This window comes from Oryctolagus cuniculus, chromosome 1, assembly GCF_964237555.1.
Source record: "Oryctolagus cuniculus chromosome 1, mOryCun1.1, whole genome shotgun sequence".
In the NCBI taxonomy this organism is placed as follows: domain Eukaryota; kingdom Metazoa; phylum Chordata; class Mammalia; order Lagomorpha; family Leporidae; genus Oryctolagus; species Oryctolagus cuniculus.
In genome coordinates, this window is record NC_091432.1 from 187,231,996 (window position 1) to 187,250,270 (window position 18,275).

At 37.8% G+C, this 18,275-nt stretch overlaps 1 long non-coding RNA gene across 17 annotated transcripts in view; it reads left to right on the forward strand.

The window, feature by feature from the left end:
* Window positions 1–18,275, forward strand: part of LOC103346257 (uncharacterized) — a 1,098,305-nt gene that overhangs the window by 133,117 nt on the left and 946,913 nt on the right. For 9 of the 17 annotated variants that reach the window (XR_011380304.1, XR_011380303.1, XR_011380310.1 and 6 more), the window contains 2 exons: window positions 10,083–10,127; window positions 13,902–14,011. This is a non-coding gene — a long non-coding RNA (uncharacterized lncRNA). Of the gene's footprint in view, window positions 1–7,108; window positions 7,292–10,082; window positions 10,128–11,236; window positions 13,249–13,901; window positions 14,012–17,222; window positions 17,294–18,275 lie in introns of all 17 variants that reach the window. The other 8 variants (XR_007923860.2, XR_007923875.2, XR_011380318.1 and 5 more) reach the window with 6 other exon arrangements.

Below are 18,275 nucleotides of genomic sequence, written 5' to 3' on the forward strand. Positions count from 1 at the left end.
CCTCTGCCACCTTGTGTTATTTTTTATTTGTCCCCTTGTCACTTTTTTCTTCTTTTGAGTTTTGTTTTTATGATGATTCCATTTTACTTACTAGTACTGGTGACTATTTTTACTTAAAAGATTTTTGTAGTTTACTTAGGGTTTACATCTTTTTAAAAAAATCTATTTATTTATTTTATTTGACAGGTAGAGTTATAGACGGTGAGAGAGAGAGAGAAAGGTATTCCCTTCGTTGGTTCACTCCCCAAATGGCCGCCACAGCCGGTGCTGCGCTGATCCGAAGCCAGGAGCCAGTGCTTCTTTCTGGTCTCCCATGTGGGTGCAGAGCCCAAGCACTTGGGCCATCCTCCACTGCCCTCCCGGGCCACAGCAGAGAGCTGGAGTTGAAGAGGAGCAACCGGGACTAGAACCCAGCGCCCAAATGGGATGCCAGTGCCGCAGGCGGAGGATTAACCAAGTGAGACACAGCGCCGGCCCCCCAGGGTTTACATCTTTAATTAATGATATTCCATGTTCATAAAATGTGGTAATACACTTTACATGTAGTGTAAACCGTGTAATGTTATTTTCCAATTCCTCCCTCCTTTCCTTTGGTATGTTGTTATAATTTTATTTCTATATAAGCTACAAAAGCACAATAAAATGCTAGTTTTGTTTTTTGATTTGGATAATCTACTACTTTTAGAACAGCTGGAAAATACTTACTTTCATGAATGATATTTCCATTCTTTTTTGTGTGTAGGTCTAAGCTGTTTCATGTCATGTTCCTTTTAACCATAGAGCTTCCTCAATATTTCTTATAATGCAAATATTCTGGTAGTAATTACTCTGAGCTTTACTCATCCAAAAATGTTTGTATTTATTCTTCAGTCTTGGAAAATCATTTAAGTGGGTAGAGTTCTAGGATTATATATTTTTTCTTCAATAATTTAGCTATATTATTTTGTTGCTTTTGGCTAGTGTAATTTCTGATGAGAATTTCTTGTAACTTTTAAATATTTGTTCTTTTGTGTATAACCCATCTTTTGTCCCTGGCTTCCTTCAATTTTTCTTATTTTGATTTTCAAGTTTGAATATTAGGTAATTTGGTTGTGATTTAATTTGATATTTATTTTCCTCAGTGTTTACTGAGCTCCTTAGATCTGGAGTTTTCTGTCTTTCGTCAATTTTTTTCTCGGTCATTATTTCTTCAGTTTTTTCTTCTGCTCACTTTCCTTCATTTTTTGTTGTTCCAATTTACATTAGACTATCTTTTTTATTTTACAAAAACTCTTAGACATTCTGTTCTTTCCCTCCTGTCACCGTTCTTTCTTTTTCTGGGCTCAGTTTGGGTAATTTCTATTGGCTTTTCTTCAAGATCATCAGTTCTTTCCTTAGCTAGTTTCAGTCTAGTGATGGACTTATCAAAGACATTTTTCGTCTCTGTTGCTATCTTTTTTATTTTAATTAGATCTTTTTTCTTACAATTTTTGTCTCTCTGATGAAGCTCCTCCATCTGTTCATGCAGATTGTCTACTTTTTCCACTAGGGCTGTTAAAACTTAATCATATTTATATCAAATTCCTGGTCTAGCAATTCTAACATCTGGTGCTATTATATTATATTTGAGTCTTGTGCTATTAATTATTTTTACTCTTGATATTGTGTTTTTCTGTTTTTTTTTATCTTCTTCATGTGTATCATTTTTTGAAAACTGTACATAGTGTGTAGGATACTCGAGATTGAAGTTTCTAGCATTATTGCTAGTAAATGGGCGTGTCTCTTGTGAGGTCTCAAGTCAATCTATTCAGAAGTTGAGCTATGTTTATTTTTTTCTTGCTATTATTTCACTGATGTCCTGAAATTTTTATGTTCCTCTAGTGTTACTTTGTGCTTAGGGTGAGGGTTCACTTGATGAAATAATTTTCTCAGTGTACTTGCTCTGCTCCTATCTTTGGACATTCTTTGTCAAAATTGAGCCTCAGAGTTCTTTCTCTATGCTATTGCAAACCATCAGTAAACTGCTATTATTTTTTACTTGGTCCTTGCTTTCTTAGTTGTGGGGGCTGACAGAGTCCTTTCTTGTGTTCTGTTTCAGTCTCGGTCATGGGCATGTGTTGTGTTTCTGGGTCTTGACTGTGGAGTGTTCTCAGTAATTCTACTTCTCCTGCAGATCTAGGGAACTCTCTTAGTTTCCTAGGGTTGCTATAAAAAATTAACACAAATTGGCGGCAGGGAATGGAAGAAATTTGTCCTCTCACAGTTCTGGAGGCTTTAAGTTGGAGAAGAAGGTGTTGTTGGTAGTGTCCTTTTGGATCCCCTAGGGGAGCATATATTGCATGCCGCTCTCCTAGCTTCTGGTGTTTCCAGCAATTCATGACCTTCCTTGGCTTGTAGATCAAGGACTTCAGGCTCCGCCTCCATCTTCACATGGTAGTCTCCTGTTTGTGATTCTATATCCTCACGTGGCCTGATTTCCAGGACACCTGTGGTTATATTTAGTGCCTACCCTAATCTTGTGTGGTCTCATATGAACTAGATTGCATCTGCTCAAACTCAGTTTCCAATTAAGGTCACATCCACAGAAGTTAGAATTTCAACATATCTTTTTTGGGGGTATTTGTTTTCAAAGGATGCATAACAAAATGCCACAGACTGGGTGGGTGCCTTAAACAACTGAATTATTTTCTCACAGTTTTGGAAGATGCAAGTCATGAAGATGCTGCAGGTTTGGTTTCTCCTGAAGCTCTTCTCTTTGGCAGCATATTTGCTGTATCCTCATATGTCCTTTCCTCTTATCCATGGCCACGGGCTTTCTCTGTGTGTCTAACTTCCTCTTTTTATAAGGACAGTAATGGCCTCATTTTAACTTAGACACCTCTTTGGGGGCATCATCTGTAAATCCACATTCTGAGGCACTGTGGATTAGTGTTTCAACATGTGAATCCCGAGGGAGGGCAGAAGTAAGTCTATAACGTAAGACAGCCCCAAGATTAACTGGATGCAGTGGGGGCCTACAGTATTTTCCTACCCTTTACTCAATTATGGAGGGACAGAAGATGAGTACAACTTTCCCAAAGCAGTGCTCCAGTTTTTAAATAAAAATTTCTACTCTTATTCAAATCTAACATCATTATTTATTATTTACTAAAAATCATGTTTGTGATTGTTGTGAAATAATATTTAATTATTTTTAATGTAAGGAAGATATGGTGAATTTATAAATGCTTTACTTCGTGAATGATTTGCATGTATTTCTCTGAGAAGCCAAGGGCTACTCAAAGACAAAGTAGTTTTACTTTGGCCCCTTCTGGAATCTGTGCCATTGACCCGCTGGTCAAGACATTTATCTCCTGATTGTGGCATCAATAATGACATGTATCCCTTGGGTAAGCCTGCTGGTTATGTGTGCTTGCCATTCATTAATCTTCCCCTTGGAGATTTCTCTGAGTGCCTGGGAACCCATCAGTGTAAAATGTTTCACATAGGTCTAGTTGTTTGGTAGCATGTGGACCCTCCCAAATATTTAGCCCATTAAACTTCAAAAAGCAGAAATCTTCAATAACAGATTCTGCAATCTTTCTACACCCATTTACATAGACATAGCTCCATATTTGTTTTTCTTTTTATATTTTGTTAAGGAGGGAGGGAGAGAGGAAAGGAAAGGCAGGGGTTGGGAGGGAGGAGAGCTAGAGTGAGATCTTTTATTCGCTGTCACTCCCCAGACACCCATGACAGGATTGAGTCAGACCAAAACTTGGAGCCAGAAATTCAATCCAATTACTTGAGCTATCACCTGCTGCCTCCCAGGGTATACATTAGAAGGAGGCTGCAATTGAGAGTGAAGTTGAGACTCAAACCCAGGCAATGAAATATGGGATAAAGGTATCCTAATTGGCAGATTGATCACTAGGCTAACCCCCATCCCTAGCTTCATGTTTATCATGTTTGCATAGTGTTAGATTTTAAGGATGTAACAGTTTTATAATTTATACTCCTACTTACACACAAACTATTCCTAGCCATTAGCTATTTCATATGGCATATAGTGAGCATCTTTGTGCTTGAATTTCTATAAAAATAATCAGGTATACACTTAAAGGATACATTTTTAAAAGTGGAATTGCACAGTTAATGGTATTTTGAAAATTTTGATATACATTTTCAGACAAATTTAAATGTTATTAGAAAATATAAAAATATTTCTAGACTGTTTTACTAACAGATATTTTAAAAATTATATTATTTATCATTAATATTTTCCCTTTGATACAGTAAAATCTTGTGTATATGGAGCATTTTCTAAGAAGGCATCTTGTGTAGAAGGTGTTTAGTACTTGAGTCCTACTCTTGATTCTGTGATGTATTTGCTTTTTTGGCTTTAGATAAGTTAGTTGATCTTTTTAATTCCTCAAATTTTGGTATATAAAAATACTGAAGCAACAGCAATTATTAAATTTTGTACCAAATGTGGGAAGTGGCACCTGATGAATGGCACTTTGGAATCAAACAAGACAGTTGTGATTCTTTTTTTTTGATATCAGAATTATTGAAAAATTTTTTAGTTGGCAAAAAGTGATTCTACTATTAAAATAGTTCAGAATCCTTTTGTCTAAATGGGTGTAAAGTCACTCCTGATTGTGAAGTTTTATGATTTATGATTCCATGCATCCTTTCAAACTGCCAGATTCAATAGTATTTGCACTCTAGTTATGGCGCCTACTTTTCCCCCACTCTACAGTCAATGCTAAACTAAATGCATTTATTTAGGCAAAAACTAACAAGAAGAGAGCTGTTTCTTCTTCCTTTAATCTCTTCTCTCAGATTCACTTCCCTTTTGAATTGGAAATGTTTCAGTCTCAACTACATTTTTTCAGAGAAAGGTTAAAAATGTTTGACTTCTCATTATTTATTATCCTTCACAGTTAGACTGAATTTGAATATATAACACTATTGCTTATATTAGGTCTTGATTTTTCTTTAGAGTGCATCCAGAGCCCATGTGTTCATCCTTTTCTAAGGAATGTTTCTATCCTTACCTTCCTCAGTTCCCGGTCCCAGCACACTCTCCTAAGCAGGTATTGAATGCTGTGTTTTCTCTGAACACTGCTTGTGCCATAATAAAACTTTTTACATTTCTGTAGGAAACTCTAATTACCTTAGGCACAAGAACAAAACTTTTAGTTTAAATCTCTTAATCAGGCTTTCTCAAAATAGCCACTGAGGCAAACTGACTCATTTTCCCATGTGCCTGATTATCCCTCTCAGAATTTTTGAAATTCACTCAATTTGCATCTATGTTAAGAACTGCTGCACCTCTACAAGTTCTACTTTTCCTACTGCTAAAATATAACCTTCACCAGGAACTTTTCTCCTAACTAGGGATAAAATGTTCTCTCTTCATTTATCATTGCAGCTGAAGTACTTGTACTCTATCTATAATGAGGAAACAATGAAACTTCACTGAAATAGTCTCTAGTGTGGCTGAGTTTGTAATAATTTTGCCTGTACTGAGTTGAAGGTTGAATATGCTATCTCTAAAAACAGATTTACCAAGGAAATAATCATGATAAAAATCACAGGAGATCCACATTTGGATATCTGCGCTCTCGCTATTTTGAAAACTAAGATTACAAACCCCGTTTCTACCTTCAGTGAGGTTACCTGTTAAAATGTTCAAATATATTTAAGACTATTTTAGTATGTCTTCTATAATTTGAAATGTTCTTTTGATCTGGATTGTCCTTTACCGTGTAATAACTTATTCACTAGTGAAGAATTTATTTGACTTAACTGTAATGGATGCGTTGGTGCACTTTTTAAATCCCCCTTTAGGACTATGGGACCCATTCCAAAATTTTAGAAATTTTGGTGGCTGAAGGGGTTCATCTGATTCCTCCTCTAAGAATAGCCCATAACTAGAGTATCATTTTCACCAAAGTCACTTCTCATCTTTGGTGGGGTGTGCACCCAGGGCCTACTTTGGTGGAAATATAAAGGCCTAATTCTGTTGTCTTATTTTGGGAAAACTCTGATGGGCCCTCCCAGTTCCAGAACTCACTGCAGAATTGGCTGAGGTCTTTGTGGTAGCTACTAATAGCTCAACTTCTCCTCTACCTAATTGCTTCCTTTACTTCTCCCTAGGAATTGTTCCTAAGGGTATCTCAAATTCTTGCATACTGAAATTTAACCCATAATCTTTATCTCCCCTTCCTTTGATTTCACTATATAACTATGAAAGAGGAGAGAAAAAAGCTCATATTTAAACAAATATTACCATTTCCCAGGTATTATGCTAAGAACTTCAGATTCATTAAGTCATCTAAATGTCACAATAATATGCGGCAAACATTATGATCTGCATTTTACAAATGAGAAACTCACCTTAGGAGAATTACATAGTTTGTGTAAGTCCTATAGCTTCTAGATGGTAGAACCAAGATTGCAACTATGTCTACTGGTTTCCAGAGATTATTTTTAATGACTCAGTCTTGAATCCCTGATAGGGTGTACTCTGGAATGAGAACAATTTAAAGCTTGTGGCAGTGAAAACTAATGTGCATATTTTGAAAATTACATTTTGCTTTATAATTACATTGTGAGGAGTCATAATTTTTGGTAAAACTATCTTTTAAAAGTCATAAACACTATCATATTGAGAAATTAGATATGATTGAATTTTTATCTCATACAAAATGAAAGTATGTGAAAATTAATTATATGTGAGGAAATTCAGCTGACTCACTGACATTCATAAAGGTTGATTTTTGTTGGAATGGGTCACTGATGTGCCAGTGGAACTCCAATGAATGAATTTGCTAATTATTCTTATTGTAGGTATTAACTGGGATTCTGTCTATAACTTGTGACATAAAAATACAGGATCAAAACATAGCTTGCTTTGTAGTTTTAAATGTTTTTCAATGAAATTGGGCTGTTTATGTGATATGACTGATCTTATCTACTGCAAAGAAATGAACTGATAATTTCTTAAAGAAATTCAACTGAAAAAACATTTTCTTCATTAGGCATATGCAGATGTAGCCTAACTGAGATTATTCACAAAGCAGAAAACTGGTACATAGTGTAACAGTTAATATGCTGCTAGGAATGCCTGTATCTCTTATAGAATTTCCTGGGCTGGAGTCCTGGCTCTGATTTTGAACTCAGCTTCCTGCTAATGCATATCCTGGAAGGCAGAGGGCAGCTGAAGTGCTTGTGTTCCTGCAGCCTAATGGAAGACATGGATGGAATTCCTGGTTCTTGGCTCCTGGCTTTGATTTGGCTCAGCCCTAAATATTGCAGGAATTTGGTGAGTGAATCAGCAGATAGAAAATCTCTCTCTGTCTCTGGTCATTTCTCCATGATACTGAAAGCTGATCTTTTCTCTGCTTAGTTCAGTGAATCTATTTCTTACCCCTCAAAAACTGTTGTTTATCAAAGGTACATCCCTGACTTCCATTTCTTATTTCTGAATCTTGGAGCCTTCATTAGTGTTTACAGTTTTATTTATACCTCTGTCTAGATGGGAGACATTGTTGTACTTGTGTTAAATCCTTGGCCCCTGAATTCAAACAGGACTGTGCTTGAACCTTAGCTCCATCATTTGCTGGCTCTGTGACACTGAGAAAATCCTTACTTTATGTATTGCTAAATGGATTTACCCCTGCTTACCTCAGAGGCTTGGGAGGATTGAATGAGATAAACTATTTAAAATGCTTAGCCACTGAGCTTCCCCATTTTTTTTATTTTAATGAAGTTTAAACTCCTTACTATAGTGCTTCAAGAATCTGTGCCATCTGGCTGCTTCCTACCTTCAGGCAAGAGATATTGGTGGTAAAGATTATTTGTTGGCAGAACAGATGGAAAGAAACAGATGCATCAAAACATGTTTTAGAGGAAAGATTTACTGTAGTGGTCATTAACTTGGTGATTGGGATGGCTGGTGATAGAAGGCTAAACTAAAGTAACTGAGGTTTCAATCTTATAAAATTGGTTAGATAGTGGTGGTGTTCTTTGAGGAGGATTAATATGCTGGTGTAGATTATAAATTAGATTTGGGGTGTGTGGAATTTTAGTTCTGTCAGGTATCCAGAAAAAATGAGTAAATAAGCAATTAAAGAGGTAGGTGGCAGCACTTAGGAAAGAAGCAGAAGAAAGAAAACTCAAAAATATTCTTAGAACCACAACAAAAACAATGCATAAAGAATAATACAACTGAATATCTGTATCATCAAGGATGTACATATGTGCTTATGTTAAACATAAGTACAAAGATGAAAATGATAATGGTTGAAATACGGAAGACATACTAGGGACATTATATGTATGCATAATGAGTGTCCTGAGAAAATAAGATACATAAAATATTAAAATATCTAAGGATATACTAGAAGAAAATTTTTCTAAAGTAAACACTTTTTTAAATTAATCTTTCATTATCTGGTTAGCTGTTGTCTGATGCCATTTTAGGCATTGAGAGCAGAGTATTGAAAATATAGAAAATGTTGACTGAACTCCTGGAATTTATATTCTAAATAAAAAATGCATACCATGTCCCAGGTAAAATTTATTTATTTTAAGATTCGTTTATTTGTTTTAAAGACAGAACAAGAAAGAGAGAGAAAGAGACAGATTCCATCAGTTAGTTCATTTCCCAAATGTTGGCAACAGCCAGGGTTAGACCAGGGGAAAGCCAAGAGCCAGAAACTCCATTCTGGTCTCTCACATGGATGGTGGGGGGCCAATACTTAGGCCATCATTTGCTGCCTTCCCAGGCACATTAGCAGGAAGCTGGATCAGAAGCAGAGTAGCTGAGACTGTAACAGGCATTCTGATACGGGATGCCAGTGTTTGGAATAACTGTTTAAGTTGCAGTGTTATAATGCTGGCCCCCAGAAGGAAAATTTAAATGAAACATCAAAACATACTCTCATGAAGATGCTGAACATCAAGATAAAGAATCTTATGATTGTGTATGCAAATAATGCAGATCATTCACATGGTTAAAAAGTAATGTTGGCCTTGACTTCTCTCAGTGAGAAGACAGAGAATCAGTGTTTCCAAAACTCAAAGGGAAGGAAGTATGTCCCTAGCATTTTGATACCCAACTTCCTTCAACTACTGAGGCAATGGATGGATCCTTTTAAGTAAATAAATAAAAAATTAATAAATAAACACAACCAAGCAATCATATATACATGAATCTCAGTTGGAAAAAATATAAAACTGGATGACATTCATCTAAAAATAAATGAAATAGAACAAATGAAAGAAAAAGAAAAAGCCCAAAGGATAGAGGACTCATGTTCTGCAGTGAATATGCATAAATATGGAAATAATATATAACTCTAGGAATTTTACCAGCAGAACCAAAAATTCATGCTATAACCTTAAAATTCATAATTAAATATTATGAGATGGGGAAAGAATAGTTGGAGTTAGTATTGCTATTTAACTACCTAGTGTCAGTTTAAAGTCATGGTCTTAATTTAAATCACAAGGGTTCCTGCCCCCTGAAATAATGATTCTTACCCCTTGATATTTACAATGTTTCCCCCTCTGAACTCTAAAGAAATCTTCTAGAAGCCAATGTTAAGTTTAGAGAATGCACAGGTATCTAACCTGCATCAGCCATTTTACTTTATTTTCTTATGTTGAGGTTCAAATAGATTTAATAAAGTCAGGAAATAAAAAGAAGCATGGCCTCATTTCGCAGCTGTATGTTGTCTCATTTTATCTATCTCTCTGTGTACAGGGTGTGGTTCTTGTAGTGAAAGTCATCCAGTGTTAACAATGCAGATTGTCTGTGGGCTTTGGGAAATAGTGGTAATGTGATCAGTTCTTTATTTTTAATTGTGAGTAGTGGTATATGGAGGATAGCACCAAAAAATGAGGAATAGAGAGTTGAAAATCACCCTGGAAATGGATCCGCTGGTGTAGGTATGTGGGGCAGGAGAATCAGCCATGGGAAAGTCTAATTGCTTTGGCCCCTCAGTTCACAGATCCAGAAGTTGGCACAAAGATAATACAGGAAAAATTATTTAGATGATAGTATTTTAGGTAAAACCTTCTAGTTCTCATGCATTTTTTGTGTGTTTCAGAATTGACTTGCTAATTTCATTTCGAACCTTAAAACAACATGAAAGGTATGCTGTAAACATTTTGAATTGTCCTTCAGTAGCCTCCTAGGATTTGTTCTAGGACTCCCTGTGGATACCAAACTCTGCAGGAGCTGAAGTTCCTTGTATAAAATGTGTGACATTTGCATATAACCTATGCAATCCTCTTGTGTGTTTTAAATAATCTCTAGATTACTTATAAAACCTAATACAATATAAATGCTACATAAATAGTTGTTATCCTGTCAGTTTAGGGAATAATGACAAGAAAAATAAGTGTTTGTGGTCAGTACAGATGCAAAGTTTTGGGGGGAGTATTTTCCATCTTTGATTGGTTAAATCCATGGATATGGAGCTGTGGATAGGAGAGCCGACTGCATTTTTAGAATAACAGAGGATTCTGTAGTTGTACTGTGGGAACAAATGAGCTGAGGTTTTACCTGTTTTAGCTCCTGGTCACATCTTTTGTTTACATAATTATTTATATCATCTCCTATAATTCTCAGATAGAAGCACTGATAGGCAGGATGAGACAGAAGAATAGCGACCCAAATGAGATCATATTTATTTATTTATTTGACAGGCAGAGTGGACAGTGAGAGAGAGAGACAGAGAGAAAGGTCTTCTTTTTTGCCGTCGGTTCACCCTCCAATGGCCGCCACGGCCGGCGCGCTGTGGCCGGCGCACCGCGCTGATCCGATGGCAGGAGCCAGGTGCTTCTCCTGGTCTCCCGTGGGGTGCAGGGCCCAAGCACTTGGGCCATCCTCCACTGCACTCCCGGGCCACAGCAGAGAGCTGGCCTGGAAGAGGGGCAACCGGGACAGAATCCGGTGCCCCCACCGGGATTAGAACCCGGTGTGCCGGCGTTGCAAGGCGGAGGATTAGCCTAGTGAGCCGTGGCGCCAGCCTCATATTTATTTTTAACCTGAATAAATCTGTCATCTCACAGGGGTACACACAAATACATATAAATTTTTTTAAATTTAAAAGCATTTGGTATTTGAGGCTGACACTAAAATGGGCTAATCTTTCTGATTTGATTTTTCCAGTTATAATTAAATGCATTAATTGGAATAAAACTTCTAGGTTCCTGCAAATTTCTTAAAGCACTAAATTAATTTTGTTCCTCTTGTCAGATAATATTCTATGGCATAACTACTGCTACAAGGCTCAACTTCGAGGCCACCCATGTGCTGGTGGGAGATTTGAAGTCAGGATTACCTTAGCCATCTGGATTTTTTAAGCAAACCTACTTCTCTACCTCAGATTCAACAGGCATGAATTCTGAAAAAAACAATTCTCTACCCCCTTTTACTGGTTTTCTTTTTCAGAAATGCCCTTTTCTGAAGAAAATAAATGAAGTCAATGACAGTTATGACTTAAATTGACTTTATTGTATCCATCAACTTATTCTTAGGTTTATAGTAACACAACATTTAATGTGAGTTAATTGTTTTCTCACTCTCTTGGTGCTTTTTCAGAGTTAAATAGTCTACAAGGAGCACTTCAATTCTGTTCTTGAGTTAGATTTAGAATAACTATCATTAGTTAGAAATGCATTCCTTTTAACTTTAAAATAGTTTTTTTTAAAGAACTTAATCCTTTCTTTTTTTAAAAATAGCACATTTATTCGTTTATTTGCAAGGCAGAGTTACAGAGAGGCAGAGGGAGGGAGAGAGAGAGGTGGGGGGGGGAGAGAGAGGTCTTCCACCTGCTGGCTCACTCCCCAAATGTCTACAACAGTTGGAGCTAGGCCGATCCAAAGCCAGGAGTCAGGAGTTTCTTCTGGTCACTCATGGGGGTTCAGGGGCCCAAGGACTTGCGCCATCTTTTGGCGCTTTCCCAGGCACATTAGTAGGGAGCTGCATTGGAGGCAAAGCAGCCAGGACTTGAGCCAGTGCCCAAATGGGATGCTGGTACTGTAGGTGGCAGCTTTATCTGCTATGCCACAGCACAGCCCTTGTCCTGATTCTTGATTGTGTTGATGCTTACATGCTTATACACATTCGCAAGGGTAACAGATGCCCCCAGGGAAAACAAGAGGCAGATGATTTTCTCTGTTCTCCATGCCAATGATATTTGTTGGGAGGAAGGGATATTTTCTGCATACAGTCCTCAGTAGGATGTTCCTGGCCAACGATTGCTTAGCCCATGCCACAGCACTGACCCCTAAAATAGTTTTGCAAGTGAAGTTTTTCACTTTTTAAGTGAAGGAGACATAGTATTTGAAACCTAGAACTTTAGAATTTTAGAGGAAAAAAGATTGATGGTGATAATTTGTCTTTACAGAACACTAGGAAAGGTTCAGGGGTGATTTGCCTGCCTTGGAAGGACGGGTGTGTTTGCATAGGCAGGGCCTCTGGTCTTCTACACCATGTTACATGTGTTTGCTGTCAGAGATTTCAGTTGATAGTGTTTATGTGGGAAACTGATTCGGAAGGGGGCTAGCTGACTTTGGGACCAGTGTCCCCTGTGATATCTAAATTAGCACCGAGGTTTCCTTCTGAACATGGGGAGCCACCTGCCTCTGAGTACCCCCCTGCTTGCTCTCTGTTGAGGTCCACCTGATATTCAGGAAGATTAGCTGGTTTTTAGATTATGGATCCAAGTCTCATTTTAGGGGCAATTGAGTGAGAAATTAGACTTCTGCCAGCTTCAGTTCAGGGATTAGAGTCAAGTCCCTGGAGGAAGGCTCTGTCATGAAGTCGCAATTCTAGTCCCAAAAGAGCAGTGGTTATGGCACGTCAGTCAATGAATGGGGCTAATCAGCAGCACATTTATAGCTAGCAGAATCTTCCTTTTTATTGATGTGTCCCTCATTGTTTAATATATTGCCTAGCATAGAGGAGGAAAGCAATATTTGATGAATGAATAAATAATTTAGAAAATAACTCAAGAAGAAAAGAAAGAGACCCAATTGTACTTTACTGGTGAGTAATTTTTACTTAGTCTTGGAAATGAAGCAAAAGTCACTGGAGTAGTGAATAGATTTAGTTCCATAAGGAATCAAACTGGTGTTCCTTCAGTAACTTTCCACCCACTTGCCTTAAGGTCTTTGAATTTGCTTTTTGTAGATTCAATCATAATGTGGCAGAAGTAGCACTACCAAGTTTACCAAGACTGCTTCTGGATAAAAAGGCCAAGGAAGGTAAAACAAACAGAATCCCCCTATAAAATAGCAGAGGCAACAAAAGAGTCAAGAAGAACATCTTGCACACAAAAAATAGATATATTTTGTGAGGGGCCTTCCAAAAGTTCATGGAAAAACTTTTTTTTTTTTTTTTGACAGGCAGAGTGGACAGTGAGAGAGAGAGACAGAGAGAAAGGTCTTCCTTTGCCGTTGGTTCACCCTCCAATGGCCGCCATGGCCAGCGCGCTGCGGCCGGCACACCGCGCTGATCCGATGGCAGGAGCCAGGAGCCAGGTGCTTTTCCTGGTCTCCCATGGGGTGCAGGGCCCAAGCACCTGGGCCATCCTCCACTGCACTCCCTGGCCACAGCAGAGAGCTGGCCTGGAAGAGGGGCAACCGGGACAGAATCCGGTGCCCCAACCGGGACTAGAACCCGGTGTGCCGGCGCCACTAGGCGGAGGATTAGCCTAGTGAGCCGTGGTGCCGGCCAACTTTTTCTGTTATGAAAAAACTATGCATGAGTTTAAACCAAAATAAACATCTTTTAATTACATTTTCCATAAGCTTTTTGAAGTCCCCTCATGTTGATATATTGTTTTCCCATAGTTAAGTTATTCTATTAAATATTGATTTTTGTTGTTCTTTAATATGACCTCTATCAATTTATTCAGGCATTTTGGGCTTATCCAAGAATCTTCTACCTTGAAGATGAAAACAGGGGCCTTCCAAATCACTGAACAAGAACAACTTCCTGCCACCTACAGAAAATCTTGCTGCCAAGGTAAGAAGTGACAGACCTGTAATATTTATGCCAAAGAGAGCATTTCTTGGGTCCCAAATTATATATCTGTAGATCTTATATTTCCTGGTTTTATTTTTATTACTAAACTATCTTTCATTATAAGTGTTTTCTTTAGATCATTTTTATACAGAGAAAAACTATTAGCAAAAGCTACCCTTCCCCTAGATTTCATTTAGTACAGGGGTATAAGTTCAGGAGGAATTTTTTAAGAGCTTCTCTCTGATTGTGTGGCCACCATATAAGACATCACTGAAATTAGACTGCTTCTGATGATGTCATCTTGTATCTTTGCATCCAACATGACATTTCAGTGGATGGGACAGAAATATTTTCTATGTAGCTCACCCAGATTCAAACCACATGTACCACAGAAGGCATAACATGTCCCATAATTTGCTTCTATCAATGACATGTTGTTCTCCTAAACGTGATATGTGTTTAATGTGTATTGAAATAGTTGTAGACTCTAAAGGGACACTTCTGATTCTCCTTTTGCTGTGGACATACATTTTTCTCATTGAAATCTTGGATTACAAGGAGGTTTGGTTCATAAACACTTTGGGATAAAAGCTTTCTCCCACCAGAAGCCATCTTGAAACTAGAGATCAAGGAGGGAGGTCCTGATCAAGAATCTCTAGTCTTGAAATACCTAAGTGGTTATGGTAGGTAGAAGGGACCCTGGAGACCTGGAGTAGATGGGGCCGCAATTAGAGGGAGACACTATTTGAAAGAAACTCCCTTAACAGTTCTCAAAACATTGTTATGTCTCCCTTCTCTGATTTGCTTATGAAAATATGGCTGATATCCTTGGAATATTTTTTTTTGCCAGTCGAAACATTTTATTATACTTTTGCTATTTTAGAGTAAAATGATTTTGGGTAAACTAAATTCTTTTTGAACTCAATGACATAAAGTAGATAATTTTAAAAACAAAATATTAATTGGATTTGAACTTAAAAATTCTTTCTTGAAAGATGCAATACTTTTGTTAAAAAGAAAACATAAAGTGTATCTTGTTTGGTTTCTGTTCATAGACCCAAGATTTTTGAGGTTCTGTTTGTTTGTTTGTTTGTTTTATGTATGTGCAGTGAATGAGTTCAACCATTCCCCATGATTATCATCTTGGGTTAGAAATCTTTTTACTTATTTAAAAAAGCAAAAATCATTTCTCACAAAATTTGTGCTATTAATTTGTGCCAAGTAATAGCTTTCTTTAAAAAAATGAAGTGAGTCAAAAGAGATAAATTTGACATTTTAGAATGGTAAGATCTTGATTTAACTGCAGATGAGGACTTTGGTTACTAAGGGACATCGTTTTCTCTTTTAATTAATTCCTTTTCCTGACATTTCTCCCATCATGAGGCAAATTTGTTTGTGGCGCTTAACCTTTAAGTATTATATCAGTTTTCATTGGAGTCATGCGGTGACCAAGAGTAAGTAAATGTAAGGCAAGGAAAGTTTTAGAAAAAAGGCAAAAAACTCCTCAAACTAAGTTTGCTGTCAGGAAATATTCTTATGTTCTTCCCCACTTATGTCCAGGACTCATGACCTCAGATGCTCTCTATCTTAGCCTTGATGTTCTCCTTCCCTTAACTTGCGAGCTCAGAGATCTTGTGTTCTGTAAATGGCTTTCCAGACTCTCTCTTCCTTATCCATTAAATGAATTATTTGAGCATATATGTGTGTTCACACACAGACACACTCCACACTCAGACACACATAGACATCTGTATATCTTTCTCAAACTCATGCTGTTCCCTCTGCTGTTCTTTTCTTAGCTCCTGTTTGCCAAATCTTGCTTATTCTTTAAGTTCACTTTCACTTTCCCAATCTTTACTTTTCCAATCCAGATTACTGATCCCTTCTTTGTCTTCATGTTTGTGTTATGACTTGTAGGCCAGGTAATTTTCATGTGCAACTTGTGTGTTTATATTCCTACCTTCCTTGGAAGCACACCAGATTTTAATGGCATTTCAGCACTGAAAGGATTGAGGTATAGAGTCTGGCCTGGGATCCATTTTCCTCTTTTACTGAAGGCAAGGATACAGATGCCCCCATGGAAGAAAAAGAGGCAGATGACTTTGTCTACTCTCCAAGCCAGTGATATTTTCTGGGAGGAAGGGATCTTATCTGCATACAGCCCTTAGTAGGAGGTTCCTGGCCAATGGTAGTGAATAGAACCCTCTGGGGAATTAGGCTCGGCTACCTAGAGAATATCACCTAGGCTATATAACATTCTAGGGTATGGATTGGTAGACTTTTTCTAAAAGCATCAGATAAAGAATATTTAGACATATGGGCCACATGATCTGTGTTGCAACTACCCAACTCTGTTGTGTATCAGCAAAGCACTATAGACAATAGTTGGTAAGTGTGGGCCTGGCAGTGTTCCATGAGACATTATAGAAATAGATGACTGGCTTGTAGAGTGTAGATTGCAACACCCTGATATATGGTGTAAAATAGTACTTCAGAACTGAAAGCCTCCCTGTTGTGTGGACAGTGAAGGCTCACTTACAGAACTCCACTATTGTTCTGGGCAGAAACCCATGTCCAAGAAAGGAGGGAAGGCTTGGGGGCTTATAGCTCTCCCTGTGCATCTCCTGTTCATATTCCAAGGCAGATATCTGATATATGTAGATCTGATTTGACAATCCCATCCTGAGGATTAGCTCAGACACCATGGTGCCTAATAGGGACAAATTAGCACAAATATTGAACAATGCATATTTAGTGAAAATAATTTCCTTGAGCCTCTCACCTAATGGTGAGTGTACCTTGAGTGAAGAGCCTCTAAATGCAAGTGTACACTTTGCTGGTCTTCATGGAAAATCATATGGCCCATCCCAGTAAAACTCAAACTGTCTGAAGCAGATAATGATCTTCCATCATTTTTTTTTCATTGTTGACACCTCTCATTTTTCCAGAGGTATATTGAGGCATTTGTTTCACAGTTGTTGAAGCAAGCTGAAGATAAACCAAGATTATGTTACTAACTGTATTTTGTTCTTTAAAAACCTGGCTTTTTCTAAATAGATTCTTCTATCTCCAGTGTGACAGTATGGAGGTGGGGTGAGTGGCATGGTTTGGTTTGGAAGGCCTGGTAAGGCTTGACCTTTGTCATGGCATTTCAGTAGAGCATGCAGCTGGAGAGGTCCTTGCACAACTTCTGTTTCTTTCACAATTACAGACGGACTCAGAATCTGAAAGGAAGCAGAGAAACTCCTGATTGAAGTCATTGCCTTCTGTAGCACTCTTCTGGTAATTTGGGTTAAAGAATTGGGGAGAGTTGAAACTAAGTCTTGATATGTCACTTTCCACCTGTGTTGATCTTATCAAAATATATAACTTCGTTGAAACTGTTTTCTCTTATGTAAAACTGGAATTCCACCTTTATCATGTAGATTTAAAGAGAGAGCTCATTTACAAGTTGGATCATTATTCTTGTTCTTTGTTGGCCTTTAGCCAGAAGTTATATGCACATCCACATATGTCACTCAGAATTAAAATCAAACGTTGAGAAACCTCCCCTACAGATGTTCCTAAAAGAAAAGGGCAGATTTTCTCTTTCTGCTTTGGTTTAGGAGCAAATCTACTTGAAGGCAGAGGGGAAGGGTGAACTGGAACGATCTTCTAATATCCTGTATAGTCCTATTAACCTGTTCCTTTTGGCACAAATAGTATCTCCCTCACCACATCGACTCTATGGGGAAAAGTCCACCACAGTAGTACCTAATACTAGTTAAGTGCTGATTAAGTGAGTTCTGAATGTATGTGTGGCTTGACTGAAATTATTTATTCAGTCAGGGAAGAAACTAATTCACACAGCTCTGCCCTAATTGGCATCAGAGAGGCGTTTCCCACAAAGCCCTTAGGAAAAGCAGGAAGTTGATTAAATAGAAAAAAATGCACATGGAAATAGGAGTACAAAGAATGCATAGAAGAATAAAATGCAGTTGTTAAATAATAGCCCTCATGATTTTTTTTTCCCTGAGAAGTTACCTTTGATTTAATGCAGTAGAGAGAGCACCTGGGAAAATTCCAAATTGGAGTCCCTCCCACTCCTCCCTTGCCTATACTAAGAATCCATGGCCCAGAATTCAAATACTAAATCTAAGAGAGGCAGGTAAAAAGAACAGTGGAAAACAGATGGCAGCAGTTACAACTAGCAAATTCCCAGTTGGTGGCTCTCACATTTAGAAGCGGGCATCTGTTCTTCTTCCCCACTGCAAAGTGGTTTTAA